Here is a 15,981-nt window from a genome sequence, read left to right on the forward strand (position 1 = left end):
GAGCAGATCATCAGTGTGAACCGAATCGTGGATTTTCACAAAACCACCCAACCGGAGGCCACGAGCATGGCTGGATTAGCAGCACAGCCCCGATCGGAGGCTGCACGTCACGCACGCCCAGAAAGGCAGGCCCTGTCGCCCCCTGGGCCGCCTCCTGCGTCTAGCTCTCCAGGCTGGGGGTTTTGTTTGTCCACACTTACTCAGGCTCATCTGAAAGCACGTTCCATGCACACGTTATTTATTGTGAGGTCACCGTGCAATTACAACACAGCCAGCTGTATTCTGAGAACAGGCGGCTTGCGACCAGAGAGCCGCGCCTTGACACCCATCACCTCGCCCTAGCGCGTTTCCCGTCAGATCCGAAAGGAGACAGGGAGGAATGACAGGCCCATCCATCAGCCTGCACCTCTGGGGCCCGCGTGGCCCGGAGTTCTCAGAACTCATCCGGGTCCACAGCCTTGCGATGCTCCTCAGGGCTGAAGCGAGCGAGAAATACCGTTCCCTGGGACAGCGATGTGGCCCAGCCCCACCGATTCCCTCACCTCCCACGTAACGCGCTCCATGCTGTGCCCTTGGCCTCCTCTGACATGACGAAACCCAGCCCCACACTTTTCCCTTGACTGCCTTTTAAAGACAGAAGAACAGCTGACGCTCTCCTTTCGGCCGGCACTGTCCTGGCAAAGGGAAAGGCCGATGTAGGCAAGTCGGTTCCCATGTTGACCAACCGCTGGATTGGAAAATAAATCTACCCCGATGCAAGTCACAACAGCGCGGGGAAGGAGGCGAAGGGGCAGCCTGAAATCCCCGGCACGGCTGCCTCCCGACCCACGCCCAGGACTGGGAAGAGCCATGCAGCTGTGATGTTTCTCTCTCCAGAGGGAATTAATTATTTCCAGACGCTGGCCCAGCACCTGGTGCCCAGAGCCACAGGCCTGGAAGCCATAGAGGTCTCACAGGCAGGCGACACCACTTAGCAGACACAATTTCTTTGCCTGTCCCCCTGCCTGGTCCAGAGAAACTGCTCCAAAATGGGAAGCAAGGGGCTCTGATGAGGCTGGGGACAAAGCTCGGGGTGTCCCAGGTGGACCCCCTTCTCTCAACCAAGCAGCTCCCACCCTGCCCTGACACTGAAATTACATCACGGGGCACTGAGGACCTGGGGCCCGTCCCAGGCTGCTGCAGTGCAGCGCCACCTGCAGGCCGTGTGGCCAGAGCAGGCCGCGTCATCTCCAGGCCTGCAGGTGCTCGTCTGCAGGGAGAAGATGGTCAGCAGCCCAGCCTTGGAGGTTTGTTGGGGGAAATAAATCAGGTAACCAGGGGCGGGAGCTTACAAGAGTGGCTGCACCAAGCCATGCTCTGCAGGTGCCGGGCCACGCTGGGGCCTGAGTGTCTATGTCCCCCTGCACTCATATGTTGAAATCCTCACCCTCAAAGTGATGGGATTAGGAGGTGGGGCCTTGGAGAGGTGATGAGGTCATGGGGCATAGCCTTCATGCTTTACAGCAGGCCCTAGGAAGCCCCCTTGTCTCTTCCATCATGCAAGGGCACAGTGAGAAGAGAGCCGTCTACGAGGAAATGGGCCTCACCAGTCACTGACTCTACTGGTACCTTAATCTTGGAACTCCCAGCCTCCAGAACTATGAGAAATAGACTTCTGTGGTTTACAAGCCACCTAATTTATGGGTTTGTTTGTTTGTTTTTTTAAGACAGGGTCTTGCTCTGTCACCCAGGCTGGAGCACAGCTGTGATCATTTCTCACTGCAGCCTCAACCTCCTGGGCTCAAGCAATCCTCCTACCTCAGCCTCCTGAGTAACCGGGACTACAGGTGCACAGCACCACACCCAGCTAATTGTAAAATGTTCTGTAGAGATAGGATCTTGCTGTGGTGCCCAGGCTGACCTCGAACTCCAGGCCTAAAGTGATCCTCTAGCCTCAGCCTTCCAAAGTGCTGAGATTACAGATGTGAGACACCATGCCTGGCCTCCAGTGTATGGTACTTTGTTACAGCAACCCAGATGGGCTAAGACAACTCTCATAATCAATACCATCATCCTTACCATCACCACCAGCACAATCATCATTATCACCACCACCATCACCATCACCACTATCACCATCACCATCATCACCATCACCATCATCACCATCACTACCATCACCACAACCACCATCACCACAACCATCATCACCATAACCACCACTGTCATTACCACCACCATCTCCACCACCATCACCATCACCACCATCACCACCACCACCATCATCACCACCACCACCATCATCACCATCATCATCACCACCACCACCATCACCACCACCACCATCACCACCACCACCATCATCACCATCATCATCACCACCACCACCACCATCACCACCATCATCACCACCACCATCATCACCATCACCACCATCTCCACCTCCATCATCATCACCACCTCCATCATCATCACCACCATCACCACCATCATCACCACCATCACCAGCATCATCACCATCACCATCACCACCACCACCACCATCATCATGTGATGACTCTCAGCACTACCCTCATCATGTGTGACCTGGACTGTGGACCAGCAAGGTGTTGTAGAGACACGTCTGACCCCAATTTCCATGGGACAGAGGACCTCCCGTTTTCTTTTCCTTGTTACAACACATCATCTTCCTGCACAAAGTGGACAAGACCTTGACGTCCGTCTCCATTTCCCAAAAGAGTTACCAACGGGGTGCTTTCAGAACTACCTGGCTCAGACTTCCTTCCCAGCATGGCCTTGTGAGTGCCAAGGAAAGGAAGCTGAGGCTCCGCTAGCAGGCTCGGACCTGACACAACGCCCCTGCTCCATCTCCCTGCAGGAGCCACGCTCACCGCGGACACTTCCACTGGCTCAGGCTGCCGTAGCAGAACACCACAGGCTGCATGGCTTCAACAAGAGGAATTGTTCCTCACAGTTCCAGAGGCTGGAATTCCAAGATCAAGGTACAGCTGACTTGGCTCCTGATGAGAGTCCTTCCCGACTTGCAGGTGGCTTCCCGGCTGCCTCCCCATGGTGTCCTCCCAAGGTGGAGACAGGAACTCTAGTCTCTTCCTCGAGGCCCCCCTCTAAATACCATCACACTGGGGGTTAGGGCTTCAATATACAAATTCGAGAGGGAGACGGTTCTGTCCGTAACAGGTCCCTGGAATCCCCATCCCAACCAGAGTAACCCCACAGAAGCATTCAGTAAATCTCCAGGGCCACCGCCATAGCCCTCCAAACATTTCCCCTCTGCCTGTGTCCTGAGAGCAGGACTGGTTCATTGTGCTGTTTTCTCAGCAGGACCTGCGACCGTGATGTGTGGGGAGTGAGGGAGTGAAGAGAGCAGGGATGAAGGAAGGAAGCAGCTCCATCAGCTGGTTTCCAGGCAAGAAGCTGGTGGGGTTCTGACTTCCACGCCAATTCACACCCTTTTCCCCTGGCCTCACAGCTGCCCTTCTCCTGCTCTTGTTCATTCATCCCCTTCAGCCCTTTCTTATTCTCTTCTGTAGCTGAGCCACAAAAAATAAATTAGAAATGTTTTCCAAGTGCCTTCAGAGGCATAATGTCCATTTCTCTGCCCCAGCCCGTGGGGTAGGTGATGCCTTTGCAGCCCCCACTTACCAGGGGCACCTTGTGGGCATGCAGCTCTCCAGACCCCAAAGTCAGTGCCCACCCAACTGCAGGGTGCTGTCTGCTCTGTACACATTCCGGGAACTCCGCGGCCTGGCCCAGCCCCAGCTGGAACCTGGGGTACCCTTCACTCTTCCAAAAGAGGCTGTTTGCTTTCAAAGAAAGGAAGGAGAACTGCAGACTGCACTTGGCTACACGGCCTGAGACTCCTGGGAACAAAATAAAACCCACAAACAAAATCCATGAACAGCCCCAAGCCTTCGGTTCAGTCGACTTGGCTCTCAGCACCCTCCTGGTCTCACATTTCCCTTTCTGTCTTTCGGAGGAGGGCGGCTAATCAGACTTTGTCTCTTGCCTCTGGTATTAGCACGGCCATGACCAATGACCACTGACCTAGCGGCTCTCAACCGTACAAATCCAGCCTCTTCCAGTTCTGGAGGTCGGAGGTCGCAGGGCAGGCTCCTTGTGGCCGCTCCCGGGAAGAGCGATGATGAACATCTATTGTTCTAAAGTCTGGTTTGTGGCAGTGTGTTACAGAGGCAATGGGAAACCGATGCTCCCTGGAAGTCCATGGGAAAGTGAGACTGCAGCAGGTCACAGCCCTCCTGTTTACGCGACCTACGTCCCTAGTTCAAGCCAACATCCCCCTCTGCTGGTTCTCCAACAGCCCCAGATCAGCCTCTCTCTCAGCCCACCAAATGCAACAGAGATGCTTCTAAAACACAGTCCTGCCTGTGTTGCTTCCAGCCCGGAGTCTTCAATAGCTCCCCATTGCCCTTAGAACAAAGACTGATCTCAAGTATGCGTTGTGAGACGGTGGCTGTATGTGCTTGTAGGAAGCAGAAAAGTTCCTCTTCAAAGTTTCCTTTCTTGTTAAAAAAGAATAATAATAAGTGTGAAAATAATAGTCTATTTTAAAGACTTTCTTCAAAGCCTTCATGCTAGCAGCTCTTTGTTAAGTCCTGTCCTATGTAGCTGTTGAACATGCCATGCTTACAGGCACGTGGTATATTCTACGTCCTTGTACTTTAACCAAGATATCTGTACTGGACGTGCTCACAGGTGTAAGACCGGTTGCCTCGCTGGGAGCTCGGACACGCCCACGCCCCCTCCAGGAGCTCGGACACGCCCACTCCCCCTCCAGGAGCTCGGACACGCCCACTCCCCCTCCAGGCGCTCGGACACGCCCACTCCCCCTCCAGGAGCTCGGACACGCCCACTCCCCCTCCAGGAGCTCGGGCACGCCCACTCCCCCTCCAGGAGTTCGGACACGCCCACTCCCCCTCCAGGAGCTCGGACACGCCCACTCCCCCTCCAGGAGCTCGGATACGCCCACTCCCCCTCCAGGAGTTCGGACACGCCCACTCCCCCTCCAGGAGCTCGGACACGCCCACTCCCCCTCCAGGAGCTCGGACACGCCCACTCCCCCTCCAGGAGTTCGGACACGCCCACTCCCCCTCCAGGAGCTCAGACACGCCCAGCCCCTCTCTGCGCCTAGAAGCTACGTCATCATCCCATGCCCACTTCTGCACTCAGCACTAGGCTCTGCACTCGGCACCTAGCCAGCCATTGAAGAATCCCACCAAAATTCAAAAGAAGCCCCGCCAGAACCTGCCCAATCCCGTCCAGGTCCCAGTACCCCTGGGTGGCCCGCTCGCCGGAAATCCCGCCTACCTGCCGATAGCGGCTGGCCCCGCCCACGTCCTGCTCTCCCACAACCAATCAAACGCCTCCACTCCGTATAAAACCCCTTGTCTGAGAGGAGTCCGCGACTTCTCCAGCCCTTCCTGTCGGACCGCAGAACCTCACCCAGGAGCTGATTAAATTTCTTCATTTCAATAACTGGCCTCCGTTGCCTCGCATTTAAACCTTACAACAGGCATGTCCCAGCTCCCAGCCTATGCCCCTTCCTTATTTGGACTTCCTTTTCTTCTCCATTCCCTTTTAGAAAAGTTTTAAGTTTTCAGCCAATCAAGTTTTAGTTTAGATTGTGAGGACTGGCTCCAAGCAACGATCAGACATGGCGGGTAACGACAACCCCAAATGTGTAAAGGATAAATACTTCTGCTTTTCCTTTGTTCATTGTACTCTCATGGCGAGATGGCTAATGGGAACCCCTTTCTGCAGAAAGTAACGATTGCCTTGCTAAGAGATCCTTGATCTCGGCTCACCACAACCTCCGCCTCCTGGGTTCAGGCAATTCTCCTGCCTCAGCCTCCTGAGTAGCTGGGATTACTGTGCCACCGTGCCCAGCTAATTTTTTGTATTTTTAGTAGAGACAGGGTTTCACCATGTTGACCAGGATGGTCTCGATCTCTTGACCTCGTGATACACCCACCTCGGCCTCCCAAAGTGCTGGGATTACAGGCGTGAGCCACTGCGCCCGGCCTCAGTGCTGATTTTTCTCTGTGGCACCAAGCATCTGTTTCCAACAGTGATCTCTGGATCTACCTCTCCAGCGCACGCTCTGCTCCCTCTCCTTCCCGTCCTCCCTCCCCCACCTGCTGAACACCAGCCTCCATTAGTTTCACAAACACACCACCTGTCCTGACGTGTGAGTTAAGAGGGTAAGCGCCTGGTGTGGTGTCGGGTATGTGGTGGGGCTGTTCCGGGACTGAGCAAGGTGTCATCTTTGGCTCAGCTACTACCCAGGCAGGTGCCTGTGGCTTCTGCTTTTCTTCTCTAAAAACAACAATACTGGACCTAATGTTAGCCTTAATGGTCTACCCTACTCTTGTGAGTTTATAACAATCAAAACAGTTTGGCCCAAGAAAAAAAACTTGCCCAGAAAAATGAGAAGGTTTTGGCCTTGTGTATCTAGATTAGCTGTTTGTGTGGATTGAGACCCACCCACTGGTTGCAGGCCCCCAGCCCCATGGATGGGCACCGGTTTTGCTGCATGAAGGGTCAAGACAAGGAAACGAGACAGAGAAAAGGAGAGGCAGCAGCAGGGCAGGTGGGGGTCAGAAACCGGGACGAGGATCTTGAAAGTTCCCCAGAATCTGCTGGCCTCCTGGTCGGTTAAAATGTCTGTGCCTTTTTATTTTCTCCTTTCCTTTCCTTCCTTTCTTTACTTCTTTTCCTTCCTTCCCTTCTTTTCTTTCTCTTTCTTTCTTTTCTTTCTTTCTCTCTTTCTTTCTCTTTTTTTTTTTTGACAGAGTCTCACTCTTTAGCCCAGGCTGGAGTACAGTGACACAATCTCAGCTCACTGCAACCTCCACCTCCCGGGTTCAAATAATTCTCCTGCCTTAGCCTCCCGAGTAGCTGCAATTATAGGTGCCTGCCATCATGTCCAATAATTTTTTGTATTTTTAGTAAAGATGGAGTTACATCATGTTGGCCAGGCTGGCCTCGAACTCCTGACCTCAAGTGATCCGCCTACCTCGGCCTCCCAAAATGCTGGGGTTACAGGCGTGAGCCACTGTGCCTGGTCTGTGCCTTTATCTATGGCAGCAATTAGTACAGAAAACAATTCCCTCACGGGAGCATTTCCCCAGCACCCAGCCCAGTGCCTGGCATACTGTAGGAGCATGGCAAGTCTGTGTGGAGGGGGTGGATAAATGAGTGTGCCCAGTGCTTTTCTAGGGAGCAGCTCCCAGGGGCATGCAGACACGCATGTCCACATGTCCAAAGATCCCTCCCCAACTTCAGTCAGAGAGGGACCACGAGAGACCCCGGCTGGGAAGAGCCATTGCATCCCCCAGTGAGACCTTTGCTCCCTCTGTACTTCGTGGGGCCAACACCCAATCATTGCCACCCTTATCCCTCCAGTTCTCCCCTCTGGTGCTATTTTGAGACGTGCATGTGGGTTGTTATGATCGGCAATGACAGCGGCAGTTTTGCACTTGGGAAGGTCCAATACGCGTATAATTGAGGCAGTGCAGCCAGCTGTGCTAGGAGCTTCACTTCCTCGACACGCCAGAGGCTCTCTCCGAAGGGCTTTTGCATAAGCAATGTCCTTTCTGTGTTTTTAATGAGACATCCTCCCCTCACTGGGGAACATTCTAGACCCAAGGTTTGGGAAAGAAGGACCTTCCTTTCCAAAAGGGAGAGACGAGGCCACATTTGGCTTACTGAGCATCCATTTGAAACCAGATTTACGGCGCCTCCTGCAGGCAGAAGCAGGTAGTGACGGGGCTGCACAGGCGTGGTGGTGGGCCCTGCGCCAGGGACTAGGTCCAAGGCTGTGCTTCTCAAACTCCACACACAGGTGCCCCGGAGTCTTGTTGAGATGTAGACTCTGGCACAGTGGGTCTTTGTCGGGGGGAGGGGTCTGCATTTCTAATGGGATCCCGAGGGCTATGGAGGCAGCTAGTCTGGATGGGATCGTGTTCCCAGCCTGGAGACCAGTGGCCGTGGCCACCCCGAGAGCTTGCTCGATATACAAATTCTGGGGCCCACCCCAGACCTTCGGCCTCAGAATCCCTAGCAGTGTTGCCTGGGGACCCGGGTTTAACAGGCGTCCTGGAGATTCAGATGCTGTGGCCAGTTTGAGCACCAGGGAGGCCAGACCATGCCCATAGCCCACCCAGGAGCTGTGCTTCACCATTCCTGCATGCTGTAAGACGTCAGCGAGCAGCACATGCCACCTGCCAGGACAGGCACAGCCTCAGAGCCCTCCGGACAGCAGTCCAGGCCCCCAGGGTGATAGCATGACACCCCAGGTTCACACAGACACTGGGCAGACAGCAGATGGTCCCCAACATTTGTCAGATGCTACAGAAGTGAGACGCACAGTGACGGGGGCGCTCAGCCTGGGGAGGGAGCAGCCGGTGATGCTCTGGGGAGAGGAGGCATTGGGGTGTCATAGGAGAGGTGAGAGATCATCTGAACCTTGGAGGGAAAGGAGGAGTCCTCCAGGCCAGCAAGGGAGGGCACTCCAGGCGGGGGTCACGGCACGGGCAGAGGCACGGAGTGGGGAAAGCTCATCGTTTGCTTGGAAACTGCGTGAGCTCCAAAGTGGAGAGGGGGTCATGGGAGGAGAAGTGGGGAGCAGGGAGCCGGGAGGCTGGTGTGAGAGGCAGGGCCCGGGACGCATCCCGGGAAAGCCCCCGCCCGCCTGCTTCTCTTCCCAGGCCCCTTTCCTGAGACCCTGCTGGGGAAAAAGAGATGACAGTGCAGGAAGAGAGGGGAGCGTCGTCGGGATTTCAGACGCTCCAAAATAAACAGGGAAACTCAGAGTCCAGACTCGTTACATTAGCCATGGGAAACATCGCCATCAGGCACTGCATTTTAATACAGCGTTCTGTCTGGTTTTGATTTCACAGATGTAAAAAAAAAATGCAGGCAATCTGGAATTAAGTTGGACTACTTCAAACTGTTTCTATAAACCACATTTGGGATCCTTCCAGGATTTCTGAGATTCAATTTACAATGATTTCTTCGAGTCAAAAAAAAAAAAAAGAAAAGAAAAAAGAACCTCAATACCCTCGTGAGGAGCAGTTGTTGGGGTCCGAGCTGCTGCGATGCTCCTGCAGGGGCCTCCTTTCCTAGTGTAATCGGTGTAATCTCACATTGTTCTGATTACAGAGGGCCTGGGAGATGCCGCGTCTGGGAGACATCCCGGAGGTTTCCTTCCTGCGTGCAATTTCATGTGCATTTTTACCAGCAAGAATTTTGCTGTTAATAGAACGTGTGTTCTCACGCTGAACGTGAAACTGAAGGACACACCTGGGCAGGTGCTGTCCCACAGGTGCTAGGTTCTGTGGTGTCCAGTTGGATCCAGGAGGCCCAGCTTGTAGGCAGCGTTCCTAGGCCACCCCAGGCAAAGAAGAGCTGCCTCAGAGTCCCCAACCGGCACCACCCACTAAGGGCTCCCCGGACCAGCTGAGCCTGACCCTGGAGGTCTCCAGAGACACCTCAGCTAGTCCTGACCTGCTGTCCAGACGCCCACAGGCCCCACCTTCCTTAGGACCCGCCTGCATTGTCCTCACGTCCCAGGGTCTCCCGGCCGCCCCACCTGCAGCGCGGCTAGAACTGTCTCCCGAGACAAAGCCCACCGCTGTGCTCCCTGGAGGCCATCTCCGCAGCAGAGCGCAGGGTGTGCTGAGTGTCCCCGGTCCTGTGTCCCCAGCGTGTCCTGCATCTCAGGAGCCAGCTCCTCTGCAGCTCACCCCCCGTGAGTCATAGCAGCTTCCTCCAATGCTTTGGCTGACCGCATCCCCCAGCCCAGCCAGAACCCTGGATGCTGGAGCCGTCCCAGCCAGAGCCATGTTTGCATACGTTTTCCAACACGGAGCAGCCTGAACACATGCAGCCCTCACACCTGGGCTGACATCTCAGAAGCCCCATGTGCTGCTGTGACTGCTGTGCGATCCTCTGCGGGGGGAGGTGGGCCTGCCGTGCTTTGGGGGGACCTGCATCCGACACTGCCTCTTCGCCCCTGCCCATCCCCTCTGGGAGCAGAGGCGTTCCGAAAGCCTGGAGCCAACGTGCAGGCCTCAGGAGGAAGCGGCCTGCCAAGATCAGCTCCCGGCACGTGATGGGAGCCTGGCTCACCTTCCCCCAGCACATGACGGGGCCAGAGCCCAAGGCCCGACTGCCGCAGCCTCCTGGGTCGGCCTGGCCTGCTGGAAAGGAGCAGCTCTGTTTCCAGAGGCTTCTGGCGAAGCCCACGGCCTCCCATTGTTGGCTGATTTATAAGGAAAGAGGGGAAAGGCCCAGTGTGGATGCCATTAGCATAACCTAACCCAGACCCAACAAGTCCAGGATCCCGCAGGGAGAGCGCACCCCTCACTGTGGAGAGGGACTGGGTTCGGAATCTGTCCTCCTGGAAGAAACGTCTCTGGGCCCACCCACACCCCGCTTCTGGACACCCCTGGAGCCAAAAACACTCCCCAGTGAGATGGACCATGAACAGCACCGGGGCCAGTCCAGGGATCCGGAAGCTCAGAGCGTAGGTGCCTGACAGCTTCACTCATCCCCAGGACAAGGCCTGTGAGTGGGAGGGGGAGCACTCCGAACATGCAAATGTGTGAGAGTGTGTCTGTGGGTCTGGGCACATGAGTGTGTGTGCACGTGTTTGTGTGCATGTACCATATTCATGTGAGTGTGCAAATGTGAGTGTGTCTGGGTCTGGGCACACACGTGTGTATGCATGTGTTTCTGTGTGCATGTACTATATTCATGTGAGTGTGGGAATGTGAGTGTGGGTCTGGGCACACGAGTGTGTGTGCACGTGTTTGTGTGCATGTACCATATTCATGTGTGAGTGTGCAAATGTGAGTGTGTCTGTGGGTCTGGGCACATACATTTGTATGCACGTGTTTGTGTGTGCATGTACTATATTCATGTGAGTGTGGGAATGTGAGTGTGGGTCTGGGCACACGAGTGTGTGTGCATATGTTTGCATGTGAATGTATTGTATTCATGTGAGTGAATGTGTGAGAGTGTCAGTGTGTCTGTGGGTCTGGGCACACAAGTATATGCATGTGTCTGTGTGTGTGCATGCATTGTATTTATATGAGTGTGTGAATGTGTGAGTGTGCATGGGTGTCTGGATATGTGTGTGTGTGTGCCTATGTTAGTGTGTATCCATGTCTGGGCATGCCTGTGTATGTGTGTATGAGTGTAAGCGTGCATGGGTGTCTGTATATGAGTGTGTGTGCCTGTGTTAGTGTGTATCCGTGTCTGGGTGTGCCTGTGTATGTGAGTGTGAGTGTGCATGGGTGTCTGGATATGTGTGTGTGCCTATGTTAGTGTGTATCCGTGTCTGGGTGTGCCTGTGTATGTGAGTGTGAGTGTGCATGGGTGTCTGGATATGTGTGTGCCTATGTTAGTGTGTATCCGTGTCTGGGTGTGCCTGTGTATGTGTGTGTGAGTGTGAGTGTCCTGTGTATGTGTGTGTGAGTGTGAGTGTGCATGGGCGTCTGGATATGTGAATGCATGTGTGTGCCTGTGTTGTGTGTATCCGTGTCTGGGTGTGCCTGTGTATGTGTGTGTGAGAGTGTGCATGGGTGTCTGGATATGTGAGTGCATGTGTATGCCTGTGTTGGTGTGTATCCGTGTCTGGGTGTGCCTGTGTGTGTGTGTGAGTGTGAGTGTGCATGGGTGTCTGGATATGTGAGTGCATGTGTGTGCCTGTGTTGGTGTGTATCTGTGTCTGGGTGTGCCTGTGTATGTGTGTGAGTGTGAGTGTGCATGGATGTCTGGATATGTGAGTCTGTGTGCCTGTGTTGGTGTATATCCGTGTCTGGGTGTGCCTGTGTATGTGTGTGTGTGAGTGTGCATGGGTGTCTGGATATGTGAGTGCGTGTGTATGCCTGTGTTGGTGTGTATCCGTGTCTGGGTGTGCCTGTGTGTGTGTGTGAGTGTGCATGGGTGTCTGGATATGTGAGTGTGTGTGTGTGCCTGTGTTGGTGTGTATCCGTGTCTGGGTGTGCCTGTGTATGTGTGTGTGTGAGTGTGCATGGGTGTCTGGATATGTGAGTGCATGTGTGTGCCTGTGTTGGTGTGTATCCGTGTCTGGGTGTGCCTGTGTGAGTGTGAGTAAGTCTTGCATGTGCATGTGTTCACATGAGCATGGGAGTCTGTGCACCGGAGCCTGCTGTGTGGGCGTGTGCACGTGGATGGCATTGATGTGAGTCCGTGTCTGTGTGTGTGCACGCACTTGTCCCTGCACAGGCCAGCCCGAGAGGGAGTGCCCCCAGAACACGCTGGCAGCGCCTGCCATGTGACGAGCTTGAGGGACGTGTCGCTGAGGTCGCAAATGCCTCTCGCACTTCCCGACGCGCTAAAGCAGTGGCAGCTCGTGACGCCGCCCGTGCAGACATGAGGTGTGCGGCGTGTCCCCGGTCACCGGGGCTCTGCTTTGTGGTGACAGCAGCGCTCACTCGCAACTCCAGAACTCCGCAGCTTCACACCTGAGGGGGACGGGAAGGTGGCGCAGGCATCCACACCTTGAGCCACAGCCGGCGGGAGGCACAGGCTGGCAAGGCTGCCTCTCGGTAGTGAGAAGAGACAAACTCGATGCCAGAAGCAGAGGAAATGAAAACCGTGTGGCCGAGAAAAAATGCATTTTCTTTCCAGTTTCGCTAAAATAGCCTTCTCGTCGGCTGCGTCTTTGGGGGTGGCCGACATACGTTTAATCACAGCACCTCCTGCTTGCCAAGGGCTTGTCTTCAGCTGGGGGTGGCACCGCTGTGCTCTCCTGTCCCTGGGGGCTCTGGTGGCCCCGCTCCCACATTGCCATCACCCCAGAATAGTCTGGGTGATTGGTCTTTCTCTGCAGGGAGCCGAGTTAGGAGCTCCGGAATCAGTCCCAGTGACGTGTGGCTCTCCCTCTGATGTGACGTTCGTCTGGTCTGTCTACACTGGGACCACAGTACAGATCCCAGCCCCGGCAGGGGAGGGGCAAATCTAGGCCCACTTTGAGCTTCCACTTCTCCTGCCCCGCCTCAAAACAGAGGCTTCCTCAAACGCGGCTTGCTCGCTGGCCCGGACGCCTGCAGAGCTCTCTTCTCCCCACCTTCTCCTGCCTCCGGCTCCTGAGGAGCCTTCTCCTGGCCGCAGCACCGGTTCCGGGCACCCCAGCATCACGCCCGTTCCCACATGCCACCCTGGTGGGCGAAAGACCTCCGCTGTCCAGAGTGGGAGGGAGGGTGGGCATCTTTGGGAAAATGAGGGTCTGCTTCACAATGGCTGAGCTTTTTTTTTTTTTTTTTTTTTTTTTTTTTGAGACGGAGTTTTCGCTCTTGATACCCAGGCTGGAGTGCAATGGCGCGATCTCGGCTCACCGCAACCTCCGCCTCCTGGGTTCAGGCAATTCTCCTGCCTCAGCCTCCTGAGTAGCTGGGATTACAGGCACGCGCCACCGTGCCCAGCTAATTTTTTTGTATTAGTAGAGACGGGGTTTCACCATGTTGACCAGGATGGTCTCGATCTCTTGACCTCGTGATCCACCCGCCTCGGCCTCCCAAAGTGCTGGGATTACAGGCTTGAGCCACCGCGCCCGGCCGACAATGGCTGAGCTTTAAGCATCAAAGTGAGGTCGACAAAGATGAAAATGCCTGGCTCCTCAAATGTGGCTGACCTCCCCGCGCGGGTGAGCCTCGTGTGCGAGTGAGACAGGCTGACCCGCCTCGGAGTCTAGCACCTCCCGTTCCTCCTTCCCAGTAGGAACAGAAAGCTGGGAAAGGGCCGGGTGCAAGGAAGAGCCCCAGGCAGGCGGGCTGGAGGAGAACGGCTGCTCTGGGAAGAGGCTGGAGCGGTTGGGGCCGTGCCCTCAGCAGGAGTGGGCTGCGCATACGTATCCACATGGCATCTGTTAAGATGGGCACCAAACATGGCGTCAGAAAAAGCACGGAGCCACAACAAGAGACGGTGACACCTTCCTTCCCCAAGGTGAGGGCAGGAAGGGGCGGGAGTGTCCCTGTGATCAGCCTCTGTGTCCCCGCTGTCCCTGGCCACACCAGTTCTTCCCCACCCACAGCCTGGGAACATGGGGCTCCAGCAGCACAGAGCTGGGACCCCCTTCCCTCCTCCCTCACTCAGCTGTCACCTGCCTTCACTCACAGGCAATCCTAGCAGGCTTGGAGACCTGCGTTCCCACCCATGACAGATTCAGAGGAGGGGCCAAGGGTCTGTGATGCACCAAAGCAGGTGGGGCCTGTGGTGACCACAGGGAATCCAGGCTCCCGGTGAGCTGGCCTGTGTCAGGGCTGTTGAGAGCCGCACGCCCATCTCACCCAGGAGAGGGCTTGGGGATGTGTCTGTTAAGAGCCGCACGCCCATCTCACCCAGGAGAGCATTTGGGGATGTGTCTGTTAGGAGCCGCACGCCCATCTCCCCCAGGAGAGCATTTGGGGATGTGTCTGTTAAGAGCCGCAGCGGTGTGGCCCAAGGAAGATGGATGGGAACCTGGACTGCTGAAGCCCGTGCCTGGTGCCCACAAACCTCTGCTCCAACTCCCAGCACCCTGGGCTAATGGCTTCACACGCTATGTTTACAAGTCGGGTCTACTGAGGTACCACGCACACACGTAAGGCTCCCCGCTTTTGGATGCACAGCCTGATGACTTGGTAAATGTCTTGAGAGGGGCACTTCCGCCCCGATAGAGGCAGCCCCTCCGCAGTCAGCCCCTTCCCGGCCCGGGAACACCTATCTGTCCTCCGTCCTACAGCTTTGCAGGCTCCATCACTGTCCCGTGAGTGACTCCTACGGGACATATGTAGCCTGTTGAGTCTGGCCTCCCTCCCTTCGCGGAAGGCTTTGGGAGACCCGTGTGGTGGCACCAGCGTCCTGCCCCGAGTACTGCTGAGCCGTGGGTTGCCGGATGGGTGGACGCAGCGCAGTTGTCCACGTGTTCGCCGTGGATGGGTGTGTGGGCTGCTTCTGTCTTGGCTGTGGTGAGTGAAGCGGCCGTAGACGCTCGTGTGCAGGTTTTGTGAGGACTTGCAGGCTCGTTTCTCTCAAGAGTGGGATTTCTGGAGCCTACGTGAAGGGTGTGTTGAATCCATCACCCCCACCGTCTTCCAACGTGGCGGCACTGTTTTCCGTTCCCGCCAGCGACACACGCGACTCAGGCACCTGCATCCGCACCAGCGCCTGGCATCGCCTGCTTCTCTGTTCATTTTTCTCGTTTTAGCCATTCTGGTAGATGTGCCATGGTGATTCATAATGCTTTAGTTTCCCCCATGACAACCAATGTTAAATATCTTATTAAACATCTTATGTATTATTTCGTGTGTTACTTAAAACCTGTTGCCTACTTTTTAGTGGATTATTTAATTGCAAAGGCAAAGTCCTCAAAGCCCACGTCCGTGCTCCGACCCGGAGGCTCTGCAGAAACTCATGGAAGCTGAGCCTGCAACAGCAGGGGCGTGGTCCAGGTGAAGGTGGGCGTGGTCCAGGTGAAGGTGGGCGTGGTCCAGGTGAAGGTCGGCGCCTCCCTTTGGCCAAGATGAGGCTGCTGTTTCGACTCATGGGTGAGCCCTGAACGAACCAGTGGCCGCGTCTCTGTTCTCACCCCTTCCTGCCACAGCCAGGTGGACGGGGTGGGGGGAGACCCAGTGAGAAATGAATTGGGACGGGTGAACCACCTAAGTGGCCAAGGACTGCTGCAGTAGCTGTTCCCTCCAGCAGAACCAACGTGCGGGGAGACCTGAGTCTGCACAAAACAAGTATCTATTTTACAAAATATATATATTTTTGCTTTTCCAATGCAAAAGGCTTAAAATTCCTTAAAAATAAACTTCTGGGTAGAGGAAAACCAGGCAAGATGCTAAGAAAAAGTCATCTCCCACTCTGCCCTTCTCTGGCAAACTGAAGTGTCCTCTTGGGGGAGGCGGTGGGCAGAGACGCTCCTGTTGGACGTCAGTGCCCTCGGGAGGG

This window comes from Aotus nancymaae, unplaced genomic scaffold (assembly GCF_030222135.1).
Source record: "Aotus nancymaae isolate 86718 unplaced genomic scaffold, 86718_ANA_hifiasm-v0.15.2.pri h1tg000095l, whole genome shotgun sequence".
NCBI lineage: Eukaryota > Metazoa > Chordata > Mammalia > Primates > Aotidae > Aotus > Aotus nancymaae.